The sequence below is a fragment of the Canis lupus genome, chromosome 25, assembly GCF_003254725.2.
Source record: "Canis lupus dingo isolate Sandy chromosome 25, ASM325472v2, whole genome shotgun sequence".
NCBI classification, from domain to species: Eukaryota; Metazoa; Chordata; class Mammalia; order Carnivora; family Canidae; genus Canis; species Canis lupus.
In genome coordinates, this window is record NC_064267.1 from 945,910 (window position 1) to 959,265 (window position 13,356).

Genomic DNA, 13,356 nt, shown 5'->3' on the forward strand with positions numbered 1-13,356 from the left:
TCCTGCCTTTGGGTTGCTACTGGATCAAGCCTCTGGCACACGTAGAGTTGAAAATTCCCACGCTCTATACTCTACATGTCAGTGCTCAGTGGGGATAAAGTAAGGTCAATTGTTCTTTCTCTCTTTCTCCTTCATCTAATTTTCTGTCTTTTCAGAGAGAGGAGTAGTGTACAAGTAGTGATGTCCTTTGCTCCTCTTCTGAAATGTAAAAACAAGTTCTCATTTACAGAAGTATGTGATAGTCATTTTTCCTTTCTGAAGTCTCTTCAATTCCTTCATTGATTTATATAGTATATTTGTGTCACCCATCGGACATCATAATTCTTTTTCATAACATTTTTAAGATAAAAGATCTTTAAAGCAGGTGAATTCAGTACAGTACTTGTGTATGGCATATATAAAGGATATGACAAGGAGTTGAGATAGACATGGAGCCTTCCACAGAGCATATGCTATTTAGGAGGTAGATGGAAAATGCTAAATGTACTATGTAGCTATACCATAAAGAAGATTATAATGATGTATCATAAGGAAGGTTAAAATAAAATGGAGGGGGAGGGTCTATCAGAATCCACGAGAGAGAAAGAATGCTCCATGTTATATACTCTTCATGGAAGGGATACTATATTCTATGGAACTTTAAAAAAAAGAAGTGGGATTCCAATAGGCATGGATGGGTTGAAAGAGTAGGAGAAAGGAAAGCATTCCAGGTAACTGGTACAGCATGCCAAACTCAGGAGCGTGTGGGGCATGTTCAAGGAAGAGTGAACATATATAGCTTTGCTGTAATGTGAGAGACTATATTGGGAAGTATTTGAATATAAATATAATAATAAATATAAAATTTATATACCTAAAATATAAATTAGGTATACGTTATGTATGTCCTTGAATAATGTCCTTAATAATTGATAGGAAAGAGAGTGTGGTATATGGGGGAAATCATAGAACTTGAAGCAAGAAGATCTGAGTTGGATTATGACATTGTAAGATACTAGCTGACTGACTTTTGGCAAATCATTAAGTAATTGGAGGATCCCTAATAGAATGGTGGATTTATGTGTGAACTAGTGGTCATAAGATTATAGAGAGGCTTAAAATAAAGGAAGTGGTATTTGGGGAATAAATTCTTGCAAGACACACTTACTCAGGGCCTAGATCCTAGGAATACTGAGGAAATCAGGCATGTAGGGCTCTGTTTTCAAAGACTTGACATTTGGTGCAGAGACCCAAATAATACATGCTTGGACTAGCCAAAAGGAAATAAGATAATTTCAGAGAGAGGTAATTGCTGTGAAGGAAGGGGAACAGACGACTGGGGAGAAAATAATGAGACAGGATAAAAGAGCTAGGTTTTGGGCAATTTAAATATGTCAGTTGGGGAAGGCTGCATGGAAGAGTGGACAACTGATGGAAATTAGCCAGAAATGTGAAGATGTGAGGGACTAGTGTTCCAGGTAGAAATAACAGCAAGACCATAGATGACGATCAGAGGACGACCAGTTTGGATGGAGGGCAGGGGGAGATGGAGGAGACAAGTTCCTTAAGATGCTTGGGACAGATCACAGAGAGCCACGTGGTCTTGGGGAAGGAGTTTGTTCTTGATTCCTAGGGCAATGGAAAATCAGGTTGTGGGGGGGAGGGCACAATTTATTCTATGAGAAGAGAATTGTAGCAGGACATGAACAGAAGTGGGGAGACTAGACAGGAGGCCATTGTGATAATTTAGGCAAGCGGTGGTGGTAGTTTAGAGAGGGTGGTTGTTGGGAGACAGAAATACATGGTTCATTTTGGGTTATTTGGGGTATTACCATGAGATTTCTGATGCATTAGATGTCACCATAGATAAAATGCTAAGTGGAAATGCTTTGTAATTGGAGAGCCCTGTGTACACATGAAGTACTAATACAGCTTGTTTTGGCAGCCAGTAGGGAAAGCTGAAGGCTTTGAGCTTGAGACTGACATGAAGTAGCACAGCACTGTAGTGAGGTAAGCCTGCTGTCCCATATTAGCGTGTGAAAAATGGGCAGAGCCCAGGAAGGAAAATGTGGCAGCCCAGCGCATCTTAACTTAACATGCTCATGATCTTGTCAAAATGCAAATTTGGTTTGGTCGGTCTAGGTTAAGCCCCTGCATTTGTAACAAGCGCCAGGGTGATGCGAAAGCTGCAGGGCTGCAGGTCACACTCCCAGCAGCAAAGAGTTCATGAGAATATTTCAGGTGTAAGTGAATGAGGGCTTGAATGGGGGAGAGGATGGATATAGAGAAAAGAGATCCTTCTTTTACAATAAAGATTGAAGAACAAAAGGGAATCATGAATAAATGAAATTTTGAATCAAGGTGACCAAGAAATGATGGCATCAATAATATGAATCCTCAAAGCAGGAGGAAGTTTGAGGAAGGGAAGAGGATGGATTTTCCAATTCCCATTCTTTTTTCTTGTGCTGCTGCGTGGGGAATGATGTGGATCCTTGGAATGGGAACTCCCCCTGAGCTGTTCAGTATCGTCTGGAAAGATGATGAGTCAAAGGTTCTATTCCCTCCTCCTGTGTGGCTGAATTTGAGAACAAAGAGACTAGCCCTAAGGGGAAGGAGACCTAAGAACCTCACTCCAAGTAATATGGTTGGAATTTGAACGAGTAAGTCATCTTGGAAGTCAAGGAAGACCATGTTTCCTTGGACCATATTATTTCAGTCTCTGAATGTTTACAGCTGAGCATTCTCGAGGTCAATTCCCATTTCTGTCCCCTGCACATGGCATGCTGCTGGCTTCAGATATTAATACCACAGAGTCTGAGTACATCTGTGTGATGTTAATTATAATAACCAATCCACGTCACAGAGCACTATGCCAAGCATTTCATAGTTATTTCATTAAACTCCTACAATTCCAGGAGGAAGGTATTAGTATTACCCCTCTCCACCCCAGACACACCCACCGCCGCTTTGTTGCCCAGGGCTGTGAAGTTGTGCAAGGCTTGGTGTTTTGCTAAGGTCCCACAGTAGGGTGGCAGAACTGGAATTCAGATTAATCAATTAAGTAATTTTTCCAACAAACTTGCCCAGGGAGTCTGGTTCTTGGAGCCTCACTCTGAACCTACTACAGAATCATTGCACCGTATGCTTACCTGGGGTTAAAACAGGGACCTGGTCTGACTACTGGTTTAATTGGTCTCTCTGGTCATAGCTCTGCCCTTAATTATCTGTGTGGCCCTAGGCAAAGCACTTGAAGTCTCTGAACTAAAATCTTCTCACCTAGAAGGAAAAGAGATTTCTTGATAGCTGTAGTTTCTCAGGGACGGCTTTCCATCAGAATCAACAGAAGAGCCTTTAACAAATTCTGATGATGGGGTCCCCTCTGAGATTCCAATTCACTTAGTTTGGCTAAGAACTCAGATATTAGAACTTTTAAAAAGCTTCTAAGGGCTTCCGATGGATAACCAGGCACCAGCCCTCAATCTGGTTGATCATTCTTTGAAGGAAGTAAAGGAAGGCCCACATCTGTCACTGTCTTTCTAAGACTTCATGATGCAACTCTCTGGGTAACATGGGCATCAGACTCTTGTCACCATCAGGACTCATTTCGTGGTAATTTTTGTTCTGGCCACAAAGCCTAGGTGAGGCTCTGTGGTCCGACAGGCATTAGGGAGTTCTTATCTGGTAATGAAATAGAAATTTTGGATTTTATAAGTAAAGAATATGAATTTGGTGGGCAGCCCGGATGGCTCAGCGGTTTAGCGCTGCCTTTCGCCCAGGGTGTGATCCTGGAGACCCGGGATCCAGTCGGGCTCCCTGCATGGGGCCTGCTTCTCCCTCTGCTGTGTCTCTGCCTCTCTCTCCGTCTCTCATGAATAAATAAATAAAATCTTAAGAAAAAAAAAAGAATATGAATTTGGGATAGATGTCTCCCCTCCCCTTTTCTAAACTAAAAGAAGCTGCTTTTATGGCCCTCTGGCCCTCTGAAGAGCCTAGTTGGGTACTTTGTGTGCTGATAGATAACCTGGGGTTGAGAAATGTGCTTGGATCCAGCAGGATCCGCCTTGATTTGGCTGGGAAAATGTAGTCACTGGATGTCTGAGATATTACAAAGAGTGACATGAAAGCAAGACATGAGCTCTGTGTGGAAATTATTTCATCCCCATGGTTTGGGTGTCAAATACCCTCCAGATTTGTCAAACTGGGCTTCCAGGCAGCACCTGGTGCTCTGTTAAACCCCACTTAATGCAGGCACATTGGGACTGGTAACCCTCACCTGAGGGTTTTCCGGTGGGTTTTCTAGCTGGGTGGCCTCTCCTCACAAATGATGCGGATACACTTTTATTTTAAGATTCTTGTGTATCAGTTTATTTCTAAGTTGTCCTGGCAGAGCCAAGCCCGGGCCACTTCCCTTCAATCCCCACCTTTTTTCACTTCTGGTCCTGAACTACTGAACCGAAAGATGTTTGCCTTTCGTGGCAGGATGACATCAGCAAGGAGGCCGTCCCTTGGCCCAGGGAGCCAAGTCCTCAGACACAATCTCGGAAGTGGGACAAGTACATTTTGTTTCTGAGATTCAACCCAGAGAACTGCTTGGTCCCCTAGCCGTGTGCCAAGTGTGTTTGCGCAACCACAACAGTGGCTTCCAGAATGTGGTGTAAGAATTTGCCAAGGGTTTCATTTCTTTGGGGAATGAACATACATGCACAGCATGACCGGTGCTGGCTAGACATATCAGTGTGAACAGGGTGAGTGGGTGGGTGGGGGGGATGTGGGGGAGACCTCAAACTTCATAAAAGTTTAGGGTCCTAAAAGAAGATGTCCCTGGCTAGGATAAGGAAGATCTCCAGAAACAATTTGCAATATTCACCCCAGTGGGGATGTGCAGCCATGCAAAACATTGAGATTGAGTTGGCCAGCTCATGGTTCCATTTTGTTTGGGCTCAGAGTGTGTTAATGCATTGGCAAGGACAAGAAAAGCTACCAATTTGGCTGCTGACTCTGAACATTTGCTCTGCATTCTTGAATCTTCCTGGTTAAAGAGAACTTCCTTGCTACTCTCCCCACCCCCCAGGCCATGGGATAAGAACACACACACACACACACACACACACACCCTATATACATGTAAACACACGCATGTATGTAGAAAGTTGCAACCTTTAAGGAACGAAAATCATCTGTTGCATGTGTGCCCACATTCACAGCTCCTATTGGGAGAAATAAAGGACTATAAAGATGGGTATATACATAGAAACAACCAATATTTAAGGACTGACTAATGTTGATGTCTTTCAAAGGCCAATATGATAATAAACCCCTTCGTTTCAAAGTGCTTTACAGTTTGTAGAATGATTTTATATTCTCATCTGATCAGCCCCCTTTGTGAAGGGGGAGAGGGATTCATTTACTCTTCATTTTAACACCTGAGAAAATGGTAGATCAGAGAGGTTAAGTGACACAGCAATTAAGTTCCAGAATCAGGATAAAAAACATGGATCATTCCCACCCAACCTCTCTATCACACTGGCTCTCTAATCTTGATCTTAGAAAGACCAGAGGTTAATGGGCTCATGACTCATCTATTTATAGCGCTGGATGCTAGGGCCGGGTGCCTCCAAGTGTGGCCCAAGGAGCAGCAGCGACACTCACATCTCCTGGGAACCTTTCAGAACTGCAGGACCCAGGCCTTCTGAATCAGTATCTGTAGTATGTCAAGATTCCCCGCAGATGACTGGTGTGCACAGTCAAGTTCGGGATGCCTTGGAGGGATGGGGGTGGGGTTTCTGTCTCAGTTCTGCCACAGGCAGGAACCCTGCAGTTCCCTGAGTGCCAGAACTGCCTGCATATACTAGGAACCTAGGGAAAAATAGCCACGGGGGAATACCCCCCCAACCATTCTGCTTCTGGGATGAGACCAAGAAGCTGATTCGCTTTGAAAAACTCCCCAGGTGGTTCTGACCTAAAGTGCAGCAGATTCAAAGCCATTGGAATAGATTGTCTCTGATGTTCCTTCCTGCCTTTTGAGTCTGAGAGTCTTGTCCATAAGTAACAGGCATATATACGTATGTCTGATACCAGGCAGCATAAATATATATAAATATAAATATAAATATAAATATACACACATACACACACTTCTTCCCCTCCTGGGGTTTTATTTATGTTTCAAGATTCATACAACATTCTGCATGGAATTCAACCTTTTCCTTCTGCCCAGAGACTCTGCATTCTTGATTCCTCCTTTAAAAAAGCACTCCTGAGAGTGCCAATCCCTCCATGCAGTAACTCTGCCAATGGGATGGGGTGTTCTATTCCATTCCTCTGCCCAGGAGAAGGAATTAAAATGTCTGAAGGAGGCCCCAGCAGGCACAGCCGTCAGTGTGAGGGGCTCCCGACCTTTAACTGAGGAGCCCTGACCGCTGCAAAAGCTCCAGTGCTGCTGAAGCCCTGGGGTAGGGAGGAGGGGTCCATACACTCTCTTTTCAGGTAAAGCTTTAAAACGTCCCTTAGAACTGGCAGAGAAGTTAGCATATTGCAAACGTCACCGAGAGTGCCAAGAAACAAGTTCCTGCCAAGATCTGGCTCCCAGGAAAGGCTTGGCTGTGTCTGGTAAGGCATTGAGAGTCCCCAGGACATGATTGTGTTTATTGCACATCTTCAAGAAAAAAAAAGAAAACCAAATACCAAAACAAAACCCACATTCCCGTGTGCACAGAGTCATGCTCTAGGACTTGGGAATGTGTTCACTCTCCTGTTGAGCCATCTGCTTGAGATATCAAGAGGGAAAATTCATTAGGGAGAGATTATGTCGGGGTCAGGAGAGGACAGCTGAACCGCCAGGGCGCCTGAGCCAGCCCATGTGTGAGGGAGCTCGTAACTCTAGCTGTCCTGCATTATACTGCTTCTTAGATGTGCAGGGATGACGCCAGGCAGCAGGACCCGTGCTGTTTGCTGGGTTTTGCAAAACAATCTAGAAATCGACAGAGGTTTCTCTCCTAGAGCCCCGCCCTGCCAGTGCCCATATTTCAGGATGACATCTGTGCTGATCAGGTCTCACACTGGACATGTGAGGACACGCGCTTCCTCTGATGCCACACACAGACAGCAGGCAGCTGTTGCCATCTCTGGCTGCCTGACTTGTGCCTGTCACATCCCTCTTTGCTAACTGGCTTTCTTCTTCACTCCCAGTCTCATGGCTTAGCAGCTGCATGGCTAATTATTCTAATTTCCTTTTCCCAAACTTCTTGGATTCCTCTCAGCACCCCTTTCCTGTCTCTTCCCGGCCGTATACTCAGGGGATAACCCAATTCCCATAGCTAAGCCTCCCACTTTCTCTCCCAAGCTCGGGATCCCAGGGCATGTGGAAATAACAAGGGGAGAATCAGCTGTCCTGTGACCACCATGCATGCATGGTCAGTGTTGTGACCGTCCATCTGTTAATGAAGAGGCCAAGGCAGGGACGAGTCCTGTTCTCCCAAAAGGAGAACAGCAAGATGTGGGCAGTGTGGTTGAGTGGGCCCCCCGGTTACAAAAGCCTGTGGTTCTCAATCCTGCTATCTCTGGGAATCCTCTGGGATATTTACAAAACCTACCAATCCCTGGGCCCTGCTCCCAGAATTCTGACCTAACTGGGCCGAGGTGATGCCCAGGTTAGGCATTCTTTTTTATAAGCTGTTGGCGGGGTTGCAAGTCATTGCTCTTCCACCTTCCACTCTTCAAGCCTATCAAATCCCCACTTTCAAGATGCTGATGGGTATGGTATTTCTCAAATTCAAATTCTAGAGTCCTTGTAAAAGTGACCAGGCATATCTCAAGTTTGCTGATCCAATGGGGGAAGGCCAGGGTGAGTGATAGCATTAGGGAAAAGGCAGCTTTGCTGCTGCCTGGCTTATAATACGGTGGCTTATTAGAAATGACAAATACCCACCATTTGCTTCAACGTGGTTGGAACTGGAGGGTATTATGCTGAGTGAAGTAAGTCAATTGGAGAAGGACAAACATTATATGTTCTCATTCATTTGGGGAATATAAATAATAGTGAAAGGGAATATAAGGGAAGGGAGAAGAAATGTGTGGGAAATATCAGAAAGGGAGACAGAACATAAAGACTCCTGACTCTGGGAAACGAACTAGGGGTGGTGGAAGGGGAGGAGGGTGGGGGGTGGGGGTGAATGGGTGACGGGCACTCAGGGGGGCACTTGACGGGATGAGCACTGGGTGTTATTCTGTATGTTGGCAAATTGAACACCAATAAAAAATAAATTTATTATAAAAAAAAAGAAAAAAAATACGGTGGCTTATTACTGCTAAGTGTTCCCGGATAGTGCTCCCAGAAGGGCTGGCTGGAAGGGGTAGGATGGAGGAATCCTGCTCATTTGTAATTACACATTAGTACTGCTCACAGACTGCTTACACCCTACTGCTCTCTTTACAGCCTCTGTGCCAGGAGGCAGACTTTCCATTGCTTATTCCATTGTGCTGTGTCCATAGTCTAATGGTTTTTAGATTGGCCCTAATTTCTTTTTCGAGGGAGCATCTTTGGAATGGGTGTCATTTGCATGTCTGTCTTAATTACCCTTTCTTTTTTTATATAAATTTATTTTTTATTTTTTATTTTTTTTTTTAAATTTTTATTTATTTATGATAGTCACACACACAGAGAGAGAGAGAGGCAGAGACATAGGCAGAAGGAGAAGCAGGCTCCATGCACCGGGAGCCCGACGTGGGATTCGATCCCGGGTCTCCAGGATCGCGCCCTGGGCCAAAGGCAGGCGCCAAACCGCTGCGCCACCCAGGGATCCCAAATTTATTTTTTATTGGTGTTCAATTTGCCAACATACAGAATAACACCCAGTGCTCATCCCGTCAAGTGCCCCCTTCAGTGCCCATCACCCATTCACCCCCACCCCCCACCCTCCTCCCCTTCCACCACCCCTAATTCGTTTCCCAGAGTCAGGAGTCTTTATGTTCTGTCTCCCTTTCTGATATTTCCCACACATTTCTTCTCCCTTCCCTTATATTCCCTTTCACTATTATTTATATTCCCCAAATGAATGAGAACATATAATGTTTGTCCTTTTCCAATTGACTTATTTTACTCAGCATAATACCCTCCAGTTCCATCCACATTGAAGCAAATGGTGGGTATTTGTAGTTTCTAATGGCTGAGGAATATTCCATTGTATACAGAGACCACAGCTTCTTTATCCATTCATCTTTCGATGGACACCGAGGCTCCTTCCACAGTTTGGCTATTGTGGACATTGCTGCTATAAACATTGGGGTGCAGGTGTCCCAGCGTTTCATTGCATCTGAATCTTTGGGGTAAATCCCCAACAGTGCAATTGCTGGGTCGTAGGGCAGATCTATTTTTAACTCTTTGAGGAACCTCCACACAGTTTTCCAGAGTGGCTGCACCAGTTCACATTCCCACCAACAGTGTAAGAGGGTTCCCTTTTCTCTGCATCCTCTCCAACATTTGTGGTTTCCTGTCTTGTTAATTTTCCCCATTCTCACTGGTGTGAGGTGGTATCTCATTGTGGTTTTGATTTGTATTTCCCTGATGGCAAGTGATGCGGAGCATTTCCTCGTGTGCTTGTTGGCCATGTCTATGTCTTCCTCTGCGAGATTTCTGTTCATGTCTTTTTCCCATTTCATGATTGGATTGTTTGTTTCCTTGCTGTTGAGTTTAATAAGTTCTTTATAGACCTTGGATACTAGCCCTTTATCTGATACGTCATTTGCAAATATCTTCTCCCATTCTGTAGGTTGTCTTTGAGTTTTGTTGACTGTATCCTTTGCTGTGCAAAAGCTTCTTATCTTGATGAAGTCCCAATAGTTCATTTTTGCTTTTGTTTCTTTTGCCTTCGTGGATGTATCTTGCAAGAAGTTACTGTGGCCAAGTTCAAAAAGGGTGTTGCCTGTGTTCTCCTCTAGGATTTTGATGGAATCTTGTCTCACATTTAGATCTTTCATCCATTTTGAGTTTATCTTTGTGTATGGTGCAAGAGAGTGCTCTAGTTTCATTCTTCTGCATGTGGATGTCCAATTTCCCCAGCACCATTTATTGAAGAGACTGTCTTTTTTCCAGTGGATAGTCTTTCCTGCTTTGTCGAATATTAGTTGACCATAAAGTTCAGGGTCCACTTCTGGGTTCTCTATTCTGTTCCATTGATCTATGTGTCTGTTTTTGTGCCAGTACCACACTGTCTTGATGACCACAGCTTTGTAGTACAACCTGAAATCTGGCATTGTGAGGCCCCAGCTCTGGTTTTCTTTTTTAAAATTCCCCTGGCTATTTGGGGTCTTTTCTGATTCCACACAAATCTTAAAATAATTTGTTCCAACTTTCTGAAGAAAGTCCATGGTATTTTGATAGGGATTGCATTAAACGTTTAAATTGCCCTGGGTAACATTGACATTTTCACAATATTAATTCTTCCAATCCATGAGCATGGAATATTTTTCAATCTCTTTGTGTCTTCTTCAATTTCTTTCAGAAGTGTTCTATAGTTTTTAGGGTATAGATCCTTTACCTCTTTGGTTCGGTTTATTCCTAGGTATCTTATGCTTTTGGGTGCAATTGTAAATGGGATTGACTTCTTAATTTCTCTTTCTTCAGTCTCATTGTTAGCGTATAGAAATGCCACTGACTTCTGGGCATTGATTTTGTATCCTGCCACACTGCCAAACTGCTGTATGAATTCTAGCAATCTTGGGGTGGAGTCTTTTGGATTTTCTATGTAGAGTATCATGTCATCGGCGAAGAGGGAGAGTTTGACTTCTTCTTTGCCAATTTGAATGCCTTTTATTTCTTTTTGTTGTCTGATTGCTGAGGCTAGGACTTCTAGTACTATAAACCATTAGCCAGCCTTATTAAAAAGAAGAGAGAGAAGACTCAAATTAATAAAATCATGAATGAGAAAGGAGAGATCACTACCAACACCAAGGAAATACAAATGATTTTAAAAACATATTATGAATAGCTATACGCCAATAAATTAGGCAATCTAGGAGAAATGGACACATGTCTGGAAAGCCACAAACTACCAAAACTGGAACTGGAAGATAGAGAAAACCTGAACAGGCCAATAACCAGGGAAGAAATTGAAGCAGGCATCAAAAACCTCCCAAGACACAAAAGTCCAGGGCCAGATGGCTTCTAGGGGAATTCTATCAAACTTTTAAAGAAGAAACCATACCTATTCTACTAAAGCTGTTCGGAAAGATAGAAAGAGATAGAGTACTTCCAAACTTGTTCTATGAGGCCAGCATCACCTTAATTCCAAAACCAGACAAAGACCCCAGCAAAAAGGAGAATTATAGACCAATATCCCTGATGAACATGGAATTATAGACCAATATCCCTGATGAACATGGATGCAAAAATTCTCAACAAGATACTAGCCAATAGAATACAACAATATGTTAAGAAGATTATTCACCATGACCAAGTAGGATTTATCCCCGGGATGCAAGGCTGGTTCAACACTCGTAAAACGATCAATGTGATTCATCATATCAGCAAGAGAATAAATAAGAACCATATGATCCTCTCAATAGATGCAGAGAAAGCATTTGACAAAATACGGCATCCATTCCTGATCAAAACTCTCCAGAGTGTAGGGATAGAGGGAACATTCCTCAACATCTTAAAAGCCATCTACGAAAAGCCCACAGCAAATATCATTCTCAATGGGGAAGCACTGGGAGCCTTTCCCCTAAGATCAGGAACAAGACAGGGATGTCCACTCTCACCACCATTCTTAAGGGAATGGGAATGGGAAGGGCTACTCTCAGTTGGATGCAGCTGGGCTGATTCGGGTTGCTGGGAGAGAAAGGGCAGCCCGCTTCCAGCTACCCTCACCAAACTGGCCCCGTGAAGACAAATCAACACACCTGTCCCACCTGTCCCTCCTTGTTCCTGGTGGAAGCCACGTGTGCTCTTAATTCAAGAATGTCTTTAAGATATCATTTCTGTCTGTGGCAACAGATCTAGAAGGAAGGATTTGTTTTAAAAAGGGACATTTGTACAGTAGCTGCAATCCCAGTTGGTGGAGTTTCCCCACAAAGAAGTTGGAATCAGGGCTACTGGGGATCTGAAATGTCATTTAGCCTGGGGTCACACACTCAAGTGTTTGTGCAGTCCCGTCTAATGGAACTCTCTGTGATGATGGGATATCCTCCATCTGCAATGTCCAGTTCAGTGGCTAGAATGTGACAGGCTCAGTGGTAAAATGTTCTCATTTTTAAAAAGAAGACAACAATTCGTGATTTTATTTGAAATCTCCTAAGTTTTAAGGATTGGAAAAGGTTCAAATATTTTAAAGAGGCTCTAACTTTTGTCTAGTACAATTCCTTCACTTCACTGACAAGGAGACTGGGAATCAAGGAGATGATATGTCCTCCCCAAGCCTCCATAGCAAATGGGTGATCCAGGCTTCCTTGGTGTCTATTCTAGGTCTACCCACTTGTCTCTTAAGCAGTGTCTGTGTTGCTTCAATATATTCTCATTCCAGCCATTGCCTATTTCATGCTCCAGACTTTTTTCATCTTATCAGACTGACCTGTGGGCTTGTTTCCTTTTCTTATTCTTCCAGAATCTGTCCCAAGCATCTGAAATGCCCTTATGGCAGAAGAGGGAATTTTTGCCTTTCCAGATTTAGGGGCCTGGAAGCAATCTGTCTAGAGGTCTGAAATTTCTTTGAAGCTTCCTATTTTATCTTTTAAAAAGCCTATGCAAACTTGGCAGCCTACTTCTTAATATATTTGTGCTTATTTGATATTAAGACAAAATCCTCTTTTCCATCTTCAAGTAAAACTAAAGTTCCCAAGTGAACAGCTTTATCTGTGGTTTCATGAATTATCTGGCTCACAGCTTATATCACTGGGTACCTCATACCTCAGTTTGAAAAGTGCTAATGCACACCAAACAATTTAATGGTCAGTTTAAATTTCTTTGCCATCCCAACTTCTTGCTTTGTAATAAGTGGAGAGGAGACTTCTTGTTTGGGGAATGTCAGGATTTCTAGTCTTTTCTAGGGAGATGTGAGTAGTTTGGGGGCATGAACTTGGATCCTGTCTCCTTCTCCTTATATTTCAAATATCTCAAGGGCATAACTACAGAGGTGGTGTAAAGCAGGGAACATAACCAGAAGCCAAGAAGTCAATCCAAAGTCATTGCTATTTGAATGTTGTCTTCCAGGCTGGTTTTGTCTTCAAGGAGAAAAGCACAGGAGAAGCCATGGAAGTCATCAGGAAGGAAACCACGTTCTGGGTAGTTAGTAAAAATGGCCTGAAGTCAGCCTTCCATAGCATGTGCCTAAGGGAGGTGGAGGTGGAAACATGCTGGGTATTCCAGCTCATGGCTATATCTCT